General features: G+C 44.1%; 1 protein-coding gene across 5 annotated transcripts in view; it reads left to right on the top strand.

Annotated features, from left to right (window-relative positions):
- The first annotated feature begins 10475 nt into the window (after positions 1-10475).
- Positions 10476-22424, top strand: part of ADGRF5 (adhesion G protein-coupled receptor F5) — a 41008-nt gene continuing 29059 nt past the window's right edge. The window contains exons 1-2 of one of the 5 annotated variants that reach the window (XM_030269948.4): positions 10481-10879; positions 16735-16837. The gene's annotated coding sequence lies outside the window, so the exon portion shown is untranslated. Of the gene's footprint in view, positions 10880-12961; positions 13118-16734; positions 16838-22424 lie in introns of those variants that run through there. The other 4 variants (XM_030269949.4, XM_030269952.4, XM_030269947.4 and 1 more) reach the window with 4 other exon arrangements.

The following is a 22424-nucleotide window of genomic DNA, read 5'->3' as shown; positions in this document are numbered from 1 at the left end:
TTGGTGCCTTCCCCAATCTGACCTTAATTTTTGGCCATGGCAGTGGACGTTGTGGCCATGTGTGCACAGATTGGTGCTGCCCAGATGAATAACCATTGGCTGGTAGTGCTGTCTGGTCCTTGGCAGGACGAAAGCCCAGCAGGAGCGAGGAGCTCTGCTCTGAGTGTGCTGTGCTAGATGCTGTGGAAAGGATCTGGGGAAAGGAGAGAGAGCAGGAAATGTGCCACATCCACCCAACCACATCCCCCTCATCCTCATCCCCTTCACCTGCTGCCACTGGCACAGCCTCGCCTCTGTGAGACCCTTCTGAGGGGTGTCAGGGGACAGAAGGTATCCTCTGTGTTCCTCGCTGGGGTTAGGACAGGGACAGTGCTTTCAAGTGCAGACCAGTCCCAATAAATTTATCTTGCCAGTTTCCCTTTCGTAACAGGAAGGATAGCGGGCAAACAATAAATGCAGGAAATGTGCGACTGACCCAGACAAAGGTAGAAGGTTTGCTCTGGATCAGCCTTGTGTGCAGAGGGGAACAAGGAGAAAAGTCAGTTCTTGGAGCTTGTGAGTCTTCTTCATGGACGTTTTTTAGCTGAGAAATGTTAGTTTGTGACAAGTGTTGTGGAAATGTGCCTGACTTCACAAATCTATGGATGGAACACTGACAGCATTATATGTGCTAGAAACCAACTGGAAAAGATGAGATAAATCATCCACACACCTGGATAAGGCTCTGCTTCAATCCTAATATCATTTATTAGATAATTAAAGGGTTTTTTTATTTCAAAATATTTTCCTTATATTTCGTTCTCTTAGAGACCCTATTAGAGATTCTCATTTAAGGTCCCAGAGTAGGATATATGTTACACAGTATGTGATGAATTTCAGCTGGAGGCAAAATCCAGCTTTCAGCCACCTCTAATCTCAAGTATCTTCAGTCTCCATTCCCCTGCCCTTCACACAGACTGGATACTCCAAAAATTGGGCTGAGAGAGAGCCTGTGAGGTATCAGCCCTTCTGTAAGGATCAGCACGTTCAGGGATGTGGGATTGAAGAGGAAGAATTCCAGAGGAGGAGCTCCACCTGCCAGTCCACAGGTGTAATTGTCCTCTCCATCTACCCTTGTCAATGAAGGATTTCTTTTGGTGCCAATGAAGTTATGTTGGCAAAAGTGGAGTGAGAGAAAATTCAAGCTAAATATTTCTGTCCTTTCCGTTCAACTGGGACCAGTAATAAGGTCAGACCCATGCCCAATGTCAGCTGAATTTGCTAAATGCCTTCTGTAAGCTAAGAGTGGGGTTTATTTTCATATACACAGTCCACTGTTGATATTTGCAATCCACCTGTGTGCTAACCATTCAGAAAGAACCACCTTTGTATTGCACTAATAAAAGGTCCAGGTGTGTTGGCTAATAAACAGAGACCTTTTAAATCCATAAATGGCATTTTTGGGATGTGTTAACCTGATTGTGTTAATCCTCTTTCTCTCTGGAGGGTTTTTTTGGGATGTGCAGTGAGAGTTTTCTGCCCAGATCTGTTCTGTACTGAGGCACAATCTCACAGGTTTTCCAGTCATTCCTAGAAATGAGTTCTGAAAGGTGATTGGGGGAAAACAAGTCTGGAAGATGCAGCCCAAGGTACTTGGCTGGCCAGGATCAGTCTGTAATCCACACAAATGCTCCTCTGCATGGATAACATCTGGATCTGGTGGAGCTCTTAAAAAAGGGACTCTCAAAGTCTTCTAAAGCTGAACATGGATTTATCCAAATAAGTACTGAACAGGCAGAAGTGTCCATGGGCTTGGACAATTCTGATAAGGACTTTCAGAGTAATCAACAGCGGTGTCATTGATAAAGGGGCAAGAACTTGACACCTGAAGTGACAAATAAATACTGACATTCCTACAGGCATTTAGTTTTGGCCAAGGAATTGTTTCTTTTGAAAAGAACAAACACATTCCAGCCGAAGCTATTGTTGGACATAACACCTTATCCCCATACCTGTTTTACCTCAGAAATACCAACACAGTGCAGGCACAGCAGATCCAAGAGATGTGAATGAGTCTGTTCCACCATCCTTATCTGACCCAAACCCTTTCAGGTTCAGTTTCAGCAACCCCTTCATCAGCTCTGCATGGGTAGGAGATGCCAAGCTTAACCTAAGGGATCAGGCTGGTGTGACTCCATACCACAGAGGTGTTTTTGGTGCTGGCAGATGACAGAAAGGCCAAGCAGAAGCCAAACTTTGGTCTCAGATCTGCTGTTGCAAATCTGAGTTACAAATCAGTGTTGTGTGTGGCATTTGAGCCCTTTGGCATTTACTCCTTTTTTCTCTCACACTGAGATGAGTGTTCTCCTTGCTAATAAACTAAATTTTTTTGCTGCTCTAATCTGTCTTTCCCTATTGATCACTTTCCTCTTTTTTCTTACTTTTTCATCACAGAAAGCCTGGCAAACTAAAGCCCTTAGTGCAATCAAGACCCCCACCACGGGAAAAGCCTCTCAGTGGTGCTGCTGAGAGAAGGATCCTGTATCTAGCAAGGTATAAATGATTGGGTACTCAAATACCTGGTGTAATGTACTTTGCTCTTCCTTCAGCTGGATCTGAGCCCCAAGACAACCAGTCCCTCTCATGTGCAATGGCAAGACAGGACACAGAACTGAGGGCAAAGTGTTGTGGTAGGAGCAGATGCTCAGAAATGAGGCGCTGCCTCTTGAGATGTTTGGTTTAGCTAACTTTGAATTTTGCCATATAACTGCATCTCTACACACTGAAATACCCCCAGTAGTCAGTTCCTATAAATTCAGATGTCTAAGAACAACTGTCGTGGCTCTGGGAATATTAATTTTGGAAGCTCTTTGTTCCTCTGAGGCTTCCCTCTGCCCAAGGTCAAGGGTAGAGCTGCAAGGGTACAGCTGTGTTACCAGGGAGGACACTGCTGGGAAAACAGCCCAGGTGTGAAGAAGAGCTGGGACACACCTCACTGGGAACCCTGCCATGGGTTGGAGCCTCATTTATGTTTACCCTTGGTCCTTGGCCAAGCCACATTATATGCTTGCATGTGCCCAGCCTGATTACCCTGCTAATCCCTACAGGCACTTGCTGAAGTGACCTCCCAGCTTCACCTTGGACCTGCAGCTTTACTCTGGGCTCATTTGATGGGCCTGAGGCCTAACCTGGTCAGCAGAGCTGCTCTGCTTTCCTTGTCCAGGTGCCACAGGGCTGTGCCCATCAGTGAGGGCGCTGCTCCTGCCATGCAGAGCAGCCAGCTTCTGCTCCCTGGCACTGGGTCTCTCCTTCCCCTGTGGGTTAAGCATCCACGGCTGCTAATCCAAGTTTTAGGTCTCTCAGAATATGCCTTTTTATTGTTTTTTCTGGGAATTTGTTGAAACTTCCTTGGGGACATGCTGTTGCAAGTCAACCAGGAGATGTGCTGGAGATTCCATGCCAATGGAAAGCACTTGAAGGTCCATGGTAACATGTTGTCTAGCATTTGGGATATCTCTTGGTGGTTCTGATCTGAAGTAGAATTCAGTTTCTTATGGCTCATCTATCTTGAGTAAAAATCAGCAAATGGACTCATGAACATCACAGATCAGGTGCAAAGCAAAGCCTCTTGGTGGGAGTTTATCCAACACAAACATGCCAGCACAAAAATTCTACCAGGTGGTCCCCTCTTGGGAAGAGTGGGAGTGGCTTTTGTCAGCATTCTCTTGATAAGCAGTTAAACTGTACCAGATTCCTTCACTCTATGAAAAAAATAAACTTTACTCTTCCTTGTTGCTCTTACAAGGCCAAGTTTCCTCATTTTATATAAGCAAACAAGGAAATCTCTTAGAAGACGGGAATTCAGGTGAACTGCCTCTTCACCTCTAGTATGCAGGTCAAAATCTGCTCCAGTGGAGCCAGGGTGCCTTTATCTGCTGCCCTGGCTCCAGGCTCATTGACGTGTCCCATATTCTGGTTACTGGCCTGGGCATGTCTCTCCGGAGTCCTTAGGGTGCAGGACCATTTGGGGCTCTTCAGCAATCTCCCACCTGCTTTGCATACAACTGTAAAAAGAAAAAGTTGTTCTGTGAAGCACAGAAGTCAGGAATTTTTCCCCAGCCTTCTAGTCAACACTTTCTACTGCAAGATCTTGGAGTCCCAGCAAATTCCCTATAATACTCACCATAGCAACAGTCAAGCCCCCTCACCTTCCCTAGACTGGTCTAGTCCTTCTGTGTCCTCTAAGTCTCTGTTCCCAGCTCTCTCCTGCATTTAAACAGACCTATCCCTTACCTCCCAATGGTGCCCCCAGTTAATTTCTGTACTTTCTATCCCTCCTAACACCACCATGCAACTCCCATGACTCCTGACTGGCTCTGCTTGGCTGCTGGCCTGACAACTGTCTTCACCATGTAGTTGGCAACCACTTCACTGTGTTTGACTATCTGGACAGCTTTTCCAGCTGCTAAGCAGCCAAATAAAACATATTTGTCCTTTAGATGTTTGTTCTTTAGCCTGGCCCTGAGAAGAAACCTGTAGGTATTTATTAACTTTGTCAATACAAGAAATGGCAAAATGTCTGTACTGGTGTGTGGTGTGCATCCCCCACTCTCTCTTGGGGTCCACCAAGGTCTCAGAAATGCTCCTTGAAACTCGGTCTTGACTAAGAGCCCCTGGGCTGAGCTCCTCTGAACTTATCTGAAATACTGTCTGCTCCCAGGAACTTGTGCTGGCTAAGCAGCCCCCTGGGTTTTAACAGCCTTGGGAACTTTTTTTTCTTACCTGAATAACCACCCAGGTGGAACATTTTTGGTTTTGAACTTTCAAAGAAAGGTACCGACCTGAACCGTGGCCAAGATGGAAAACTACTGTGACCAAAACCAGCTCTGTTGCGACTCTCTGAGCAGTGGTCCAAAGTGAGACTCTCTGGGCTCTCCAGACTGCAGCAGGCTGAGACCAGCACCTCCCTCTGAATGGGGCCTCTGAGCCACAAAGCTCCAGGCTGGAGATGCCTGGAGGGCCACACCTGAATGACAGTGACAGACCCTGAGCTGAGATCCCCACTCCTTGAGACTCAACCCTTCACCTGTTGAGAAGGTGCAAAGGTATTTGGCATCAGTACTTCCCTGAATACAGGAATTTTTTGCAGGTATGTACCTTATACACCTTCTTTCAGGTGTGTCTATTTGTGAGTGTTAATATGCAAACACACTTTGAATTTTGCACTTAGATGTTTAAGGAATTCAGATTTGTAAGTAGATTAGGCCTATAAGGGAGTTACTGTTGTGTCTGTAGGAAATTCTATATGAATGTTTTGTTAAATTGTTAAAATTAAGCTATAGACTAGGTGCTGTTAAATTTCAGTGCTCTTAAACCTTTTAGGCCTAAACTGTTGGGGCTTAGTTTAGAAAGGGGAACCAAGTCTGGGGCTTAGTTTAGAAGGGGGATCTACTCTGAGCCTTGTGACCCAGCGGGAAGGTCTTCCTTAGTCCTTTCTATCATTACTCTTTTTCCCCACACAGACTCCCAATCAGCCTCCATGCAGATAATTTTTGGATGAATTTCAAGTTTAGATTGATTGATTTTCAGTTCTAGGTTGCTTTTTATCTGTGTGCTTTAACCATCCAGTTAAGTAGGACAGTGAACCTTGCCAACAAACTTTGTTGCACTTTCACTTTATTAAATCTGCTTTTGCCAATACCTTTGGTGGTGATTCTTTAAGAGACCTTAAAACACTCATTCACCACACTTTTCCTTCAGGGACACTTCAGAGATCAGCCTAAAAAGTGTTATGGAAGAAATTAAGAAATGTCACAATACACAAAGCTAAAACTCAGTTTTCTTCTCCCAATACACATGGGGTATCTCTTACAAGTGCCAAGGATTTGTGGCCAAAGAATATTTTTGGCATTGTTGTCTTCTTTTCAACAACAAAATGAGTGCTTCTTGTACCAGAGCAAGGAAAGACAGCAAAGAATAATTTGATTTAATTAAAAACATAAGTCTGGGTGCTGGACCTATGTGTCAGAAGGAACATGTGATTGTCTCATTCATGTCTGCAAAGAAGAAGAAATATGAGATTCACACAAAAAAAGTGCTTTTCATATGGAATTGTACCAAATACAAGGTTTCTGTATAGCCAGAAATTTGTGCTTTGCCTGAACATTTTCTATGCAAGAATAATTGCCTTGATGAATCAATGGAATATATTTATTTATATTTAAATATTTATATATTTATATTTATATTTAATATAAATATAAATATATAAATATACATGTGTATTTATTCACTTATACATACCGAGTCTGCAAGCTGCAATCAATACATCCTTTCTGAATTTGACTCCAAAGCTCTCATAGAGAGATCTCACCTCCATGGACATTTGGTGGAGATTTGGGGCAGAGGGGTGACTGGAAAGCAGCTGTATGACCAGAATGCTCTTTACCAGCATTATCCAGGAAGATGTTCTGACTGTGTCAAAAGGTCTCTTTTCCCTGGAAAGGATATGCAAATATAAATATACACACAATGCCCCGACACGTACTTCAGTCAGTGTGATGGGAGTCAGGCTTGTTGCATAGCCCATGTTCTTTCATCTTGGAGTCTCTCACAGATAGCCAATCCCTTCTTCTTCACCTTCTATGTTTGGAAAATGTTTTGGGCACCTGCACAAGGTATTGTACCTTAATCTCATTGATGGCATTTGCTGTCAGAGCAAGGATTTTAAAGGCACATCTTCCTAGACAAGTTTATTTTCCCAACACTTACCTATGCAAGGCTTCCTCTCTCCTGGAAATAAATCAATACTGGGTAAATTGAGTGCTGAGTGCTGAGTGAAAGGACATGAGAACATAAGGAAAGGCAGTATACACATAATCTATCTCCCCACTTTTGTGCCTGTCATGGGGACAAGAGAAGAAGAGTTCCTGGAACTGTCTCCCTACACCCTCCCACCCCTTGCCCCAGGAGAGGAACACCATATTTTTGAATTACAGTCAAACACATGAACTTCCCCACCATATTGGACTATGTGCCACATCGATCAGACTTCAAAAGAAAGGTCTTGGCCCTGAAAGCAATCCCGGCTGGGTTCTTCATGTGTGTGATGTGCTCCCACACCAAAGTCTGTGCATTACTGGAGCTTAACACTTCAAGAAATTCCCTGCTTGCTCTGCCTAAGTCCTGCAGGTGCTGCTTGACTCCAGCACTAGGAGATATCCTCTTCCCTCCACCTCCATGGCTTGTGTCCATCTCACTGGTGGCACCTCCTGGTGATGACAACATTCTTCCATCTCCTTCTGCTGGTGTCTGCTCTTGCACATGTCTAGCCTGAACTTTGTCCCTTTGACATGTCAGGACCAGGACCATTCCTTGTGAACACATCCTGACCCATCTATGTATCTTCAGCTACTATTTGTCCCATTCTCTTGGAGTTCCGGGTCTGTACACCTTCAACACAAAGGTACCCTCCTTACAGCTGGGTTTCTCTGTGCTGTTACTATTAATTCCATTAATTACTTTTATGAGCAAATAATTACAACAACAAGTAGGAATTCCAGAGCACACTGCATTGTATGGAGTCTTGAAGCCCCATGTTAGGTAGGATACAGCTTTGCAGAGCTCTCCACACCCAAGCCTCTAGGGTGATTATCACTTCTGCTTGGTAGTGCACCATAAAAAAGCACTTTCTTCATTGTCCATTGTCAGATGAAACGATGGGAAAATAGGCCATTGCCTGCACCCATCCATTTTAAACAGGGCCCAGCTAACCCAGAGGAAGCTGCTTGAAGTTTCAGAAAGGGATGGGTGGGTTGTGCTTTGTGGGAAGGGACTCAGAAGTCCCTGGAGGAATTACCACATGTATTCTGCTAGGGAAATCCAACAATCACAGGAGCACAAAGGCTACCAGTAACAGGCGTTTTCCACTTCCTTGACTGGCTTTCACAGAAGCTCAATGAGTTCTCCATCATTCTCCATAAGTCCCTGCTTTGGCCTGGGTCTCTGCACTGGGATTTCCTATCAGCTATGAAGGCCCTTGGCTGCCTATTGTCAATAACTGCTTTTAGCAGATGAAGCTTTACATAACCTCAGACAAAACATGTTGTTGAAACCACAGTCCACTGAGGCAGACAGAGCCCTAATTTAATAATAAAATAGCTCAGAAAGTCTAAAGGGTGAAAGAGTAGGTCCTTTATTAAGGATGTCAGGTAGCTGCATCTCTATCTAAGCCAAATAATGAAGAAAAATGAAGGAAAGCAGCCAGCTATTACACAAATATGTCAAATATTATTGAATCACACTGAGGTTTACATGTAAGATTGATTGCTTGGATTATGAAAAATATGGACCTTTGCTTTTCAATTAAGTTTCTTAGCTTCAGTTTCCCACATTTTCTTTGTGCTTTTCCTCCCTCCCTTAGAAGATTAAATATCCATTTATCTTTTTGGCCATTCACAGCTAGATGCTTACATTACACATTATTGTAGTGATCATCCTGCTATAATGAAATTCATACAAGTGTGGTAACTAGCCTAAAAAAAACCCTCATTATAAACCCAAATCACTTCAACCTAAAAGAAACTCATAAAGCTGAGTGATGGTAGTATACAACTGAAGTACTCTGAATACCCAAATTGGTTGTTCTGTCACTGCAATTAATTCCTGGTGCTTCAGGAAAAAAAGTCATCTTCAGAGACCTTGTTCATGAACATAAATAGTTTCAGCTGACCACTGGCTGCAGGGAGACAGTGCAGGGCATGTTTCTCCTTTTGGAGACCATGCAGCCTTCAGCACTAGAGTGAGTTCTAAATATATTCCTCAAGCCAGATGTATAATGAGGCGTTTCATTACTTCCTTCCTTCTCAGCACATTACAGCAAAATGAGTCAGGATTTGCTCTCCCCAGTATGAGCAGAGTTTAATTCTTTGTCATCTCCAGGATCACGAGGACAATTGAAATATCCCTTTATTGCCCACGTGCACATTAGAGCGTTGCTAGCCATGATATTCCTTGATGACAGCACAAGCTTGTGATAAAGCAAAATACCAGCTAATCTTCTTTCTAGTGACACATGGCATTAATGATTTCTATTGGATATAGATAGTGCAATGCCCCAAATACAGAGGTTGCTGTTTAATAAAAGGAAATACAGATCACACCATTAATCAAAAGCACATAAAGATGGGGTGTGTTGCCCAGCCCCTCCCCATCTCTTTTTCTCCTTCTATGTTGCTAGAAAAAGTATGTCAGTAAGCATATGGATGAGGTGCATTCAAGCAGTGCAATGTCCAAATGTCTGGTTTTGTTTTTGCAGTATGACCTGGATCAGGTAAAGTAACTTAAAAGTGATCCTGAGTGGAGATACCAGGTTGCTAAAATAAATTCATGCTGTGTGTAGAAAGAAAGGTGCTATTATATGCAGAATCTGGAGTCCCGGATGCAATTTTCCATCTTAAGACATGCTCAGAAATATGGTCCATACACACCCCCGTCAGACCCTGAAACACAGAGGGACAAGCTGCTCTCAGCTACCTGTAAAGTCAAGATACCTCTGATACATCTCATCAGACATGAGAGATGCCATGAGACTCTGATGGATTGATGTTGGGCCGTGGGACTGCAGCTACCTTGCAAGAACATCAGAGATGGTGCAAAGCCAGGAGAGATAGCAGCAAGGAACACAGTGTCCAGGGAATTGGTGGAGGGACTTAAAAGACATGGATGTGGTGCTTAGGGACATGGTTTAGCACTGGGCTTGGCAATGCAGCATTAATGGTTGGACTCTGTGATCTTAGAGGTCTTGCCCAACCAAAACCCTTTTATGATTCTAAGGAAGCCATTACAGTATCCCTTCATTTATCAGCATAACCAGGAGCTGTGGGGCACCTTCCCCACCTTCCAGGGGTGCAGTCATTTGGCTAATGCTTGAAAAACCCACTCTGAGGCCCCAGCTGGAGGCAAAAGGAACTGCACAGCACAGTTTATGGGCTATTCCAGGAAAAGTTCTTCTTGATTTATGAGCCTTCCCAGACTCCTGCACCTTGACAAGGAGCCCTTGTGGCACAGCTGCCTTGCTGAGGTGTTGCTGAACACAAGCTCCATGTGGAATGGCTCTCTGTTATTACTTTGCAGAGTATCTCAGCACCTCGTGGAATGAAAGGCTTCCTAGCTGAAAGTCTGATCAGCACCTGTAGGCTCCAGATTATTCAGTATAGTGAAAACTGAGAATCTCAGAACAGCTAACCCTGGGTTAAAAAAAAAAAAAAAAAAAAATTTACTTTCACACCCCTGATGACCAAAAAAGTGTTCTGCTCACCATGAAATCACACTCCCCAGAAGCTCTATTAGCACCCCCACCCAAGTGTACTTACATCCACCTTCCCCCAACAGCACAAAATCGCTTAGAAAATATTTCCAGGTTCCTTCCTGGCCACTAGCCAGAGGTCACTTCCACATTTCGAAGCAGCAGGAATCACCATGTTCTCTGACACAACAAACGAGGAGGAAGACCTGTCCTGCCCTTCCAGCTTGTGCTTTTTAGCTGCAACTCCACCCTGCACTGGTGGAGAAGGGATCAGTTCCCACTGATCGCAGGAAAGGGAGGGCACGGGGTTTGCTTGATTAAATCCCCACGAGCCAAAAGGTTCTTTTTCTCACTCACTGAGAATTGCTCACGGGCTGTTTAATTTGTTCCGAAAAGAAAAGCAAGACAAAACAACAAACCCCAAGCCCAAGAAGCAACAGGACACGAGGAAAAGCAGGTGTGTCTCCAGATCCTAGGAAAACAAAGGGCAAAGGCTGAGGCAGGAGGTGACACTTGGGTGGAAAGTTTCCATCCCAGCACAAGAGGACAAGTTTGGAAAAGACTCGGACAGGACCAGCACTTGTTGCCGTACAGGTATGGATGCTGTGTGTCAAATGTGACATTACTTTAACACTTTGGGGAGGGCAAGGGTGGCTTGGAGGAATTTTAGAGTCCGGGTTCTGACAGTGTAGTGCAAGCTTTGCATCACGAGTAGACCTGCTGCAGGTTTCTGCAAGGGAACTGCAATCGTCACAGGTTTCATTTTGTCGTGATTACTTGGCAGTTTTCTGTAGGATGGTTTTGGCTGTTCAGGGTATGAATTAAGCCATTCAAGCTCCTGACAAAGTGCTACTGCCTGTTCACTTGGTTAGTGAATGCTATTAGAGGTTATGATTGCTTTATTTAAGCCTGGGGCTACAGAGGTAAAGAGGGACGTGCACGGAAGTGCCGTGCTAATCCTCATTGCATTTATTACCTCCTAAGTTGTGCTATAGAGTTTCAGAGGAAAAGTCAACTGCAATAGCATTTAGAAGTTTTTTTTCACGTTGTTTTGCACTTAGAGTGGCTGGAATTTGCAGTGCAGATGCAAGCACTGTATTTTGTTAGCTGTAGAGAACGGTGGGTTTGTTTCTTTTAAGAGCAATTTCCCTTCAGTTTCATATTAGGTGAAACTTGTTAACAGGGAAAGGGATTTGGGGCACCTGTGACCACAGGCTGAGAAACTGCTGTATACTGGCTTTGATCATCACATTTATCTTGTTTCCATTCTTTTCTGTGTTTTCTGCTGCTTAAATGAAAGCAAATTTTATGGTGTGGTGCTGGAGTGCTGGAGTGCTGCTGCCAGTGTTCAGTGCCAGGGGGGAAACAAGGAGGTTTTCTGATGCTTTCACCTCCATTGATGCCTATATCCCCAAAAGTTCTGCTACATTTCCAAACATCTCTGGTGCAGAAGTATCCACTTTGCTTAAATGGTCATGATTCAGAAAAAAAGCAGTGCTGTGATGTGACCTTGTACAACCTTGTTTCTCTCTCCCCATCATGGGAAAGCGATGCTCACCTATGTGCTTCAGGAGCTTTTGGATTTGGGGGAGAAAGGTGGTTTTGTTTGAATTGCACTTTCAGTGGCAGTTTTATGAGGCAATGGGCTTGTGACAAGCAAGGAAATGACAAGGCAAAGGATGTTGTGAATTTGAAAGCATGAGCCTCCATTTCTTCTGTTTCCATCACTTGCTGTTGCAGGATGAAAATGGTATTTTGCAACCCATAGATTTTCCTCTCACCCAGAAAATTCCTCATCTATTTCTGTCACTTAGTCTGCCCAGTGATGTCTGGCAACATTGCAGAATGAAGTGATATTTAAAGAAATTTAGAGGCAAATCTTTAGCACCTAGGTAGCAGTGACACTTAACTGAACTCAGTGATGGGTCAGCCAGCTCAGCAGGAACCTGCTGTGACTGTTTGGCATCTGTCACTATTTCACTTCCCTAAATTCATGTGTGTTTGCCTCTGGTGATCCAGGTTTAAAAAACAAACATAGAGAACATACGTAGGCACTGGGAAGATATCTTTGTCCTGATCTTCTTGGTTATTTTTATTTTTTTAACACCTCTTAGGCAGGCTTAATAAAGAAGTTCTCCAACATCTGAATTGGAGACGTGGGAAATTCCTTAAACTAGGCAGAGCTTCCTCTCATTGTTATAACACAAAAGACCAGTGCAGCCTTTACTAGAGTTCCTTTTTTTAACCCATTCATCTTGACCAAGAAACCTACCCTACCGCTCAGGACTGTGATTTACAGTTCCCCAGAAGACAGCAAACAAGCAGGGAAGTGAATTTCATCATCCATAAAGATGTCATTATTTTGGGGTTGCATTGCACTTGAAACTGAAATGGTTTGCTGCTGGAATTAATTTCAGCCTTGTGCAAGAATTATGGCTTTTCAAGATCAAATAGGATGAATATACAATAAAAACAAAGTCCTTGCAGAAAACTATTTCCCGTTTTCCATGAAAGAGTTTCTTAGGACTATGATCTTTACAAGGGGTTCAATTGACATTCATGAGCAGATCCACCCCAACTGCATGTTTATATAGAGTTTATTTCTCAAATGATCCTACATGGCTCAGCCTGCCTGGGAGCAGATACCGCCCATGGGTTAATCTGATCCTGCACCTGCCCTGCTGGTAAAGAGCAGCAGCTCTACCCCTTATCTGTGCTGGGCAGCATCCTGAGAGGACTGAGCCAGCGCTGGGTGAGGGCAGGAACTGTGGGGCTGTGATAGTGGCCCTGAACTGGTTGTATTAAGAATGTGGATGAGATGGAATGCACAAGGTGGGTATACAGGAACAGGTAAAATGGGAAAGAGATAGCAAAATATTTGCAATGGCTTGCTTCTCTCTGATGGATGAATGATTGATTCCTTGTTTGTTCAGTTGGGGTTTTTTTTTTAGAAAAGATTAGCTCCTCCAGAGCAGATAATTCAGTGCAGCAGGTTGTCTAGTAATTACACTGCTATATTTGCATGTTATAATGTGGCACCAGAGGACTTTGTTAAGGAGTTTTTGACTACATTTGCAGCCTATTCCAAGGTTTTATCTGCTGTTGATGGTAGCCTGGAAGAAGTTTCCCTCTCACAGCCATCCCATGACATGACATGGGTGTTGTAGCCTTAATCCACCATGTCTACACACAGTTTATATCTTTTCTACAAACTTCATTTTATTTCCATGGAAGCCTGCAATGAATTCTGCCCCAAAACCCTCCCCACTCCATCATAATTCCCATCTGAGCAATCCAAACAATATGGGTGTGCTGGGATTGAATTAACTTTCCTCATAAAATGCTTTGTTTGGATTTGTAGTTGAAACAGTGTTGACACCAATGTTTTGGCTTTTGCTGAGCAGCGCTTGCAGCATGTCAAGGCTTTTCCTTTCTTCCCACCGACTCTGTAGTAAGTGGGATGAGGGCTGGGAGGGATTACAACAGGGAAAGCAGACTTGAAATCACAGAAAGGATGTTTCAAAGCATATAGCATCATGTTCAGCAACAAAAATAGTAGTGGTGGAAGTCAGAGCTGTCTTCCAAACCTGCCATTGCTTGGACATTTTCTGGATATACATCTATCTGTTTGTGGGAGGAACTGAAGGATTGCCTTCACATCACTTTTTTTTTTCTTTCCTCTTTCTTTCCCTATTAACGTTTATTTATCTCAATCCACTAGTTTTCATACTTTTTCTCATCCTATTCTCTCCTCCACCCCTCTGACAGATGGGCAGTAAATGAGTGCCTGTGTCGGTGTTAAGCTTCAGACCAGGGTTAGCCTGCGACAACAGGATATGTAGCCCATCCTTTAGACACCTTCCAATGGATCACTTTTGAATAAATAGAAGTTTTTTTTCCCAGGCCAGGAAAAGAACCTTTAAACTCCCTTGTGTCATCTCCATTGGCTGATTTACACAAAGTAATACTTGTTTCAGGAAGACCTCAAAGGTCATCTAATATCCTTCTCCTGGCATTGAATTCCTTCATTCTGGATGAAAAGAGAGCCACATGTCATTTGCCGTCTAGGTACTTCCACAAACTTTACTTTATCAGATCATTAGTGCAGTCACTGATGGGTTTTTCCTGTCCCAGGGTCTCTCTTAGCACCCTGTGAAGCAGACAGCAAATACCATCCTTGCTTGGCAGCAGAGAGCTGAGGCACAGAGTCTGCTTTACAAGGTTGGCTGCTGCCAACCCAGGGTCTGCTTAAACTCGCCTCAACTGCATGGAGAATGCTGTGGTAGCTAGCTTTGAGGGTGCTTGTGAGCAGCAGAGCTGTATGCATGCCCTATTTAAATCTTAATATGAAATATTAATTTCCAAATGCCTTCCCTCAAAACATAATAGAGCTGTGATCAAGTATGTAATTTACTGTCTTCGGAAATTCCTCAAAACGACAGAGCTTCCCCCAATTGTTCATGCACAGAGGAAAAGCTCTACTAGAGTTCCTGCTTTGGCTCAATCCTGTGAGCACAGGCTTGGCCTTCCATGACCATTAAACGGAGTGTGTGAAAGCCATCTTCATTCCACAGATGTCCCTACGTGCCTTATGACAGGCTATTCACAGAATGCCCCTTGCTCCTGAAATTGTTTCACTGTGCCTTCTTGAGAGAGAAATTCTTTAAATTCCTGCACATTGTCCCTAAAATTTGGGTTGGCTGATGCTAGGCCTGAGATCCCGGATGAGCCTGTGCATGCCTCAAGTGTCTCTGGCAATTTAACAGGACTGATGGCACTTCCTTCCTTCTTCTTGTTATCCATCCTGTTTCAAGTCTTTGGCTTAAAATGTTCAACTGCTGTTCGTAAACACTGTCCGTTATTGCACTTAGGACACACTGCACGTAAAATCATAGAATCACAGACTGCTTTGGGTTGGAAAGGATGTTAAAGCTCATCTCATTCCAGCCCTTTCCATGGGCAGAGATACCTTCCAGTAAAACAGGTTGTTCCAAGCCCCATCCAACCTGGTCTTGGACATTTCCAGGGATTGGGCAGCCACAGTTTCTCTAGTCAGCCTGTGCCAGGGCCACATTACCCTCACGGGGAAGAATTTCTTCCTAATAATTAATCTAAACATGTCCTCTGATAGTTTAAAGTCATCCCCCCACCCTTGTCCTGTCACTCCAGCCCTTTTGTAGGCCCTTTAGGTACTGGAAGGAGCTCAAAAGCCTCCCTGGAGTCTTCTCAAGGCTAAACAGCATCAGATATATCAGCCTGTACTTTTAGGGGAGATGTTATATGTTACTATTGAGAATCTGCTTTAAAAGCTGCCTGCTCTTTTCCTGAACACCTTCTTTCTGGACAGCCTTGAGATGGTTCTTCCAGCACTGTTCCAGCATCATACTTTGCAAATGCTTAATCTATCTGACAGCAGCTAATGGAAGCTTCCCTTGTCCCTAATGTAAGTGCAGGTGCTTTTGAGGGTGCTGAAGCAGAGGAGGTTCCTACTGAAGTAAAGCCTTGATTGCCTGCAGGGTCAGCAGAGAGAAACACAAAGCCTCCAAAAACTTCTTGTGGGAGAGGCAACCAAAGATCAGCACCAACTTCATCCCATTGAGCTGGGGGATGGGGGAGCTGGAAGGGAGCAGGAGAACCTTCCTGTTGTTGAAATGTGCATTTTATTTTAGGCTGTGCTAGAATTAGGAGAAGCAGTGTCACAGCAGCGGGGCAGGGTGTGCTAACCCTGAGGCCACCAGTCAGGGCATGGCTCACCTCCATGGGCCTGAACTCTGCTTTTCTCCCTAAACAAGGAGCTCAGGCTGTGCTCCTGACTGGGAACAGCCCCTGACCAATGCTGTTCTCTGAAGTATTCCTGTGAGTCTTGGCATTAGCATTGGCTGAGACAGGGAACATGGTAACCATGGACTAAGCCTCCTACAACTAGGCAGAAAGAGACCTCAGCAGTTCATCTGCTCAGGCCCTACATCTCATGGCAGGTGCTTGTTTAAGCTCTCCAAAGGCACCCTGTGGCTGGAGAAATGCCATTTCTTGGTGCTGTATCTCATGGGCAAACCTGCCATCAGGTTTAACTTGTCTTTGCATTGTTGTATTTTTATGCCATGTGAACCCAACAAGACCACAGGGGTTCACAAGTCTGGATTATCCCTGATCTCAGTCCAAAGTCCACTGTTCATTAAAGTCTTCTGAACACTAGTAAAACAAACTAGTCCAATCTGTGTTGATGACACTGTGGCTTAATCTCACACCTGGTGCCAATGATGAAAGTATAAGAATTCTTATAATTTTGAAAATATTATAGACACGTGCAGCATTCTAAGAAGTTAAATAGTAGCACTATTTAGCCTTTCTGAGTTCTCCTGTGCTCTGGAAGACAGATCAGTACAAAAACTAGTAAGGCTGGAAGTGAAATCAGTGGAACAAAATAGACACATTTTTTTTTCTTTCAGGCTTTATCATAAGAGAAAGGCAATTAAGAGATATGGCCAACAGAGACCTACCTTCACTGGTTTGAGGGATTTCCCTCCATTTATATGATTCTGTGTGCGAAAGGTGGGTGCTATTTTGTACTTCCATCTTTTTGTTGCTAGGTGTGACAAGCCAGGCCCTCAGACAGAAAACACCCTCTGTCCAGAGCACAATTGTACAAACTCCAAAAGGCTGATACCTACACAGCTTACAGGAGCTTCCTACACAGCCAGCTGCAGTAATAACAGGAAAGAAATCAAGAGGTTAATAAAATGAAATGAGCAGGAAGCATGCAGTCATCAGACTTTCTAGGACTTTAGTCTATAGAAGTAACCCATGTCTGGCCTGACTCGAGGACCCAGTCCAAAACTCATTGCAGCCCATGGAAATTCCTCTGCAACAGATATTGTTAGACCTCACTCTTCACTACACTGACATGGGAGTACCTGGCAAGTTCCTCCTTCCCCAGTTCTCCCACAGTGCTGAGCTTCAAATATCTTGTGTTGTTGTGCTACTTCTCACTGTGAATTAGGCCTGCAGCGCACTGCAGGTGCTCCAAAAAGCACAAGGAGAAGAGAAGGTTCATGGGTGCATTCCTTCTTCCATCCCAGTCATCAGAAGTGAGCTGGTGTGTGCTTTTCCACAGTCTTTCCAAACACATGGTACCCAGTTGCATACAAAGGGGTGAAATAGGAGGGTGGAATTAATTGACTAGCAGTTTTTTTTTCTTTTTTCTTTGTTTCTTCTCTACAAATCTCTAATGTGAAGGTCAAGGAGGAGGCCTTAGCTGAAGTAGAGAAAAAGCTGAGTGGAAGTGAGACAGAACTGCCAGGAAGAAGACAAGAATTCGGCAGGGCTTTCTTTTTCCAGTCAAGTGCTGACTTAAATGCTATTTCATTTTGGTTGCAGCTATCACTATTTTCAGTCTGGCATATTAATGTGCCATGTAGCATGGGGAAATTAATTAATTTACTTATTAGTGCCATGACATCTGTTTGTGCAAAACCAACAAAAATAAGAATTACCTCTCTGTTCCTGCAGAAAACAAAACCTCTGCTCATGTCCGAGAGATCCTTGAGCATCCCATGAAACTCAGCCCCCTGCACCATGAGCTGGAATAACAGTTCCACAAACATCACAAAGAAAGCATGCAACAGCTTGTTTATTGCCTGCTTGAATCCTTATCACCAAGCAGTTCAGTTTTGTGTCCTTGATTAATTTCTGTTTATTTTATTTTTGTTCTCATTCAGATGTGTTATCTAAGGTCAGTGCAACTTCCCTTGTCCCCCCTTTCCCTTTTAGCCAACTCTCCCATGAAATATTGTTGTGCCTGGGTGTGTGTTTCTTAAAGTCATTGTGTGTTTTCTGTCTGAAACAAACAGTGTCTGATCATCCAACTTATTACGCACTACCCAAAGGTCATGCTTTATGCAGAGAAAGGAAAGCTCTTCTGTTGTGGCTGAGGAATAACAAACTGGACAGGCACTGAGAACAAGGCTTTAGCCCCAGAGTTCAAGACTCTGGGAAAATATTCCAAAGTTGTTTGCAAATGGTAACCCAGGCTCAGCTGCTACAGGCTCCTGGGCAGCCATGGAGCCAAACTGTGCCAAAGTGTCCTGTGCCAGCCGCAGATCTCTCCCTTCCCACCTTCTAACCTGTAGCAGTTCCTGGTCCCTCTCTCCAGGCATCCCTCACCTCCACAGATCTCACAGCACCATAGGCCTCATCCAGAATACCTAGAGGGAGGCAGAGCTGTTTAAGCCACAGGAAAATGCTGGCATAGGGATAACTGAGCTTAACTATGTTACAAAAAAAAAAAATACAGCCAAAGTGGAAAGATGTAGAACAAGTACCAAAGAGGCAGGAGGACTGCTGTGCTAAAATGGCATAGGACTCTTCATCCTCAACAGCTGATGCAGAATGTAAAAGTGATGTACAGGATATGAGGCCATGGAAAAATTTGCACTATCTAGTTTGACAATTAACGATCAGACTTGACCCTAATGAGTGGTAGATTCAAAGCAAGCAAAGGAATTCAGACCTCCTTGGTCCTGTAAATTACATATTCTGCACATTCTTGTAGGTTTTCCTGTAATTTACTTCATTTAAGTCAGCTTAATAGGCCATTAGGGCTGTTTAACTCCAATGACCTGCCATTGCCTCCAGAAATCCCTGTGGCTCTGATAGCCAGAAGTGGAAAGAACTTTCTGAAGATGAGCTGCTGAAAACTTACTTCATTTTGTAAAACTCTTCCCAAGGGCCCCTGCTATAGCCCTTGTTGGATAAGAACCAACTGGGCTAGAGAATCCTTGGATCCAACCAGGGGCAAATCTGTTTATGACATTAAGCTACCAGAGTCCATTACAAAGGATGGAGAATGGTCTCTTACTGTGAAAAAAGGAGTAAAAAGCACAGATTTGAGGGCTTTTACAATGAGGCTTTAAAGCAGAACGTGTCTGCCTGACCACACAAGGAGCTCTTGGCCTCAGTAACCCAGGACATGTCTCACAGCCAGAGCAGAGGGGCAAGATCTGAGGCCATGGACTAATACCCAACTCACAAAGAACTGCTGGTTGAAGATGTGTTGTGCCTGCAAGGTTGTTTGTTTTCTTCTTCCTGCTGATGCCAAAGGTGTATTCATCTCCATTTTGGTGCAAGAGGGGCAGCTTTCCCAGACACAGCATGTAGAAAGGTTACAGCCAACAGGAATGAAATACTTGTATGTGGGATGGCTGCACAGGGAAGGATAACTCTGTGTCTTCTAAACAGAACTGCTTGTTTGCACTTCTGCATTTATAACCCCTTACCAAAGAAGCCACTCCAGGGTGGATGTATCTTTAGGTCCCCTCATTGGTTATTTTTAGACATTGACATGATCCCCCTGTGCCTTTCCTTTTCCAGGCTAAGCAGCTCTCTGAGCCTCTCCAGGTATGACAGATGCTCCATCTTCTCCATAGCCCTTTGCTGGGCTTGTTTCAGGGTATCTCTCTTGTACTGGAGAGCTTAGGATCTGGACAATGTGCTTAAGATGCATCCAGAACCAGGAAATCTTCTTTTCATTAAGTTTTAACATCAAATGAGAAATGTTGTCTGAAAGATTCTAGAAAAAACACATGACTGGCAGGATAAGAAAGGCTTACAAATGTGTCTGACTGTAAGAGACAGAGTTGGTGAGTCAGACAGAAGGATAAGGTGGAATAATTGGCCAGGTCCCTCTGAGTGAACAGAGGTTTCCTGAGCAAAGGAACCTAAGTAAGGAGCCACACATCTGAGAGAATGATAGAAGCAGCCCTGCTGCAAGGGATTATACAAAATGCTAACAGCATCTTATTTCTGGCTCTGGAAGAGCCCAGTGTCTGTATCATGCTACACTGCCAAGGCCACAGAAGCCATGAGCTAGAATCACAGTATAAGCTGAGTTGTGGGGGACCCACAAGGATCACTGAGTCCAGCTCCTGGCTGTGCACAGGACCATCCCCAAGAATCCTGTGGACATCACCTCCCTTCCAAAGATGCCCTTTCTGTCCTGACATACTGATGTGGCTGTAAGTGCAGGTGTATTGTCACCCAGCCCCATGGGACAGGCTGGCCAGAGGTCCAGCCTTGGTGTGGTACCTGCCTAAAGGGGTCAGCTGTACAGCTGGTCAGCAACCAGGGCAGTGTTCCTGCCTCTGCAAATGTGCCAGGCTGTTTCTCACCTTTTCCCTTTCCTGAGATAATGCTTAGCCAGTAACTGTGGCAGTTGATGCTTATTCATGCAAGAATGCCCTGACTAATCTGGCAGATTGCTGTTTGCCAGTGACAAGCAGTAAGTCCAACTGTGAACTGTGCCAGAAGGGCTAGGAAAGCATTGCAGGGCTGGCTGGCACCATCCAGAATGTGTTAAAAACGCTCACAGAAACTTCATTTGGCTGTTGTCATAGTATTAACGATGCCTGGAGAATGTGATAATTTGTACATTCAGCTGGGCAGTTCTCTCTGCTCTCAGTCATACAGCTAAATGGTCACTATTTCAGCTACTGTGCCCTGCAAACATGAGTCCTAGAGAGTTGTTTTCTCCTTACACGAAGTCCTGCATGGTCATGGTATGATTTGATCCTGATCTTCAGATAGCTGGATCTAAATTATTTTATTTTCCATGTAGATTATTTGGCTATGTAAAAAGGTCATCAACAATTCACGGGAAGGCTGATAGAGGACTAGAGGAATCTAAAGTCATAATCATAGGTCAAAAGGAAAGATAAATACTGCACAAACAAGATGGAAAATGTGAGCTGATGTAGAAAAAGGTGTGAACCATAGCCCTCCTCAGGAAATATTGTTTTGGGGAAACCCTTGATAAGGCTGTAGGTACAGTTTACCTCCTGTGTTCTTCTGTGAGAATACTGTGCTGCAAACGTCAATAAACCTGTCTAAGGTAGAATCACAGACTGGAAAAGAACTCCAAGGTCATGAGTCTAACCATTAAGCCAACATTGCTAATCCACCACTAAAACATGTCCCTCAAGGCCACATGTATGCATCTTTTAAATACCTCCAGGGATGCTGACTCCAAGACTGCCCTGGGCAGCCTCTCCACTGTTTGGCCACCCTTTCCTTGAATAATTTTTTCTAAATGTCCGATCTAAACCTCCCCTGGAGCAATTTGAGGCCATTTCCTCTTGTCCTGTTGTTTGTTACTTGGGAGCAGAGCTTCACCTTCCTGTCAAGGAGTTGTAGAGGGTGAGAAGGTTCCCCCTGAGCCTCCTTTTCTCCAGGCTGAGCTACCCCAGCTCCCTCAGCTGCTTCTCACCAGACTTGTGGTCCAGACCCTTCTCCATCTCTGTTGTCCTTCTCTGGACACGCTCCAGCACCTCAGTGGCCTTCTTGTCATGAGAGGCCCCAAACAGAACACAAGATTTTTGATGTCTCACCAGTGCCATGCACAGAGGAACAATCATTGCCCTGGTCAGTCCAAACACAGCTCTGAGAACACAGATCTGTGATCTTGTGCATCTCCTCTGAATCTCTTTGAGTTCATTCATTGCAGAAGTTAAAGAAGTGTAGAGATACACAGGTTATTGGAAGAGATCAGCAAACGATCTACCCATCACCCCACTGCCACAAGCTCACATGGAAGCAGAATCAAAGCCTCTCCTCCATGTCAGCAATTGTATAGCCTGTTCTTAAAAACCTCTACTGAAGGAAACTTTGCAGTCACCCTGGGTAGCCTAATTTTGTGCTTCTAAATGTTACAATTATGTATTTTTCATAATCCCCAGCATATTTACTTTTGCTTCAGATCGTGTGACTTTAGCCAGCCATCACTGTGAAATCCATGTCAGTCCTTTTTCAAGGGACAAAGTGTTATTGTGTGCATACCTGAGTCTTGTCCTATCTAATCTGAACAACCTTCAGCCTGTTCACGAGATTACGGCTCTTGTCATTGAGGTTATACAATGCTCTTGTCTTAGCATTCCCATGGTTCTCCTTTGGCTGCTCTCCAATACAGCAATATCCGGACACAGGGCTCCAGCCAAAACATCAACAGCATCACACAGTGCACTTCTATTACCTCCCAGGTCTCCAATTAAAAATATTTGCTAAAAAATTAATAATATTTCAACATCGTTACAGTGAGTGAATTTAGGTTGCAATTTCTTAGGACTCCCTCCAGAATAATTTCTGCAAG

The sequence above is a fragment of the Taeniopygia guttata genome, chromosome 3 (assembly GCF_048771995.1).
Source record: "Taeniopygia guttata chromosome 3, bTaeGut7.mat, whole genome shotgun sequence".
Lineage (NCBI taxonomy): Eukaryota > Metazoa > Chordata > Aves > Passeriformes > Estrildidae > Taeniopygia > Taeniopygia guttata.
This window is presented reverse-complemented; position numbering and strand designations above follow the sequence as displayed.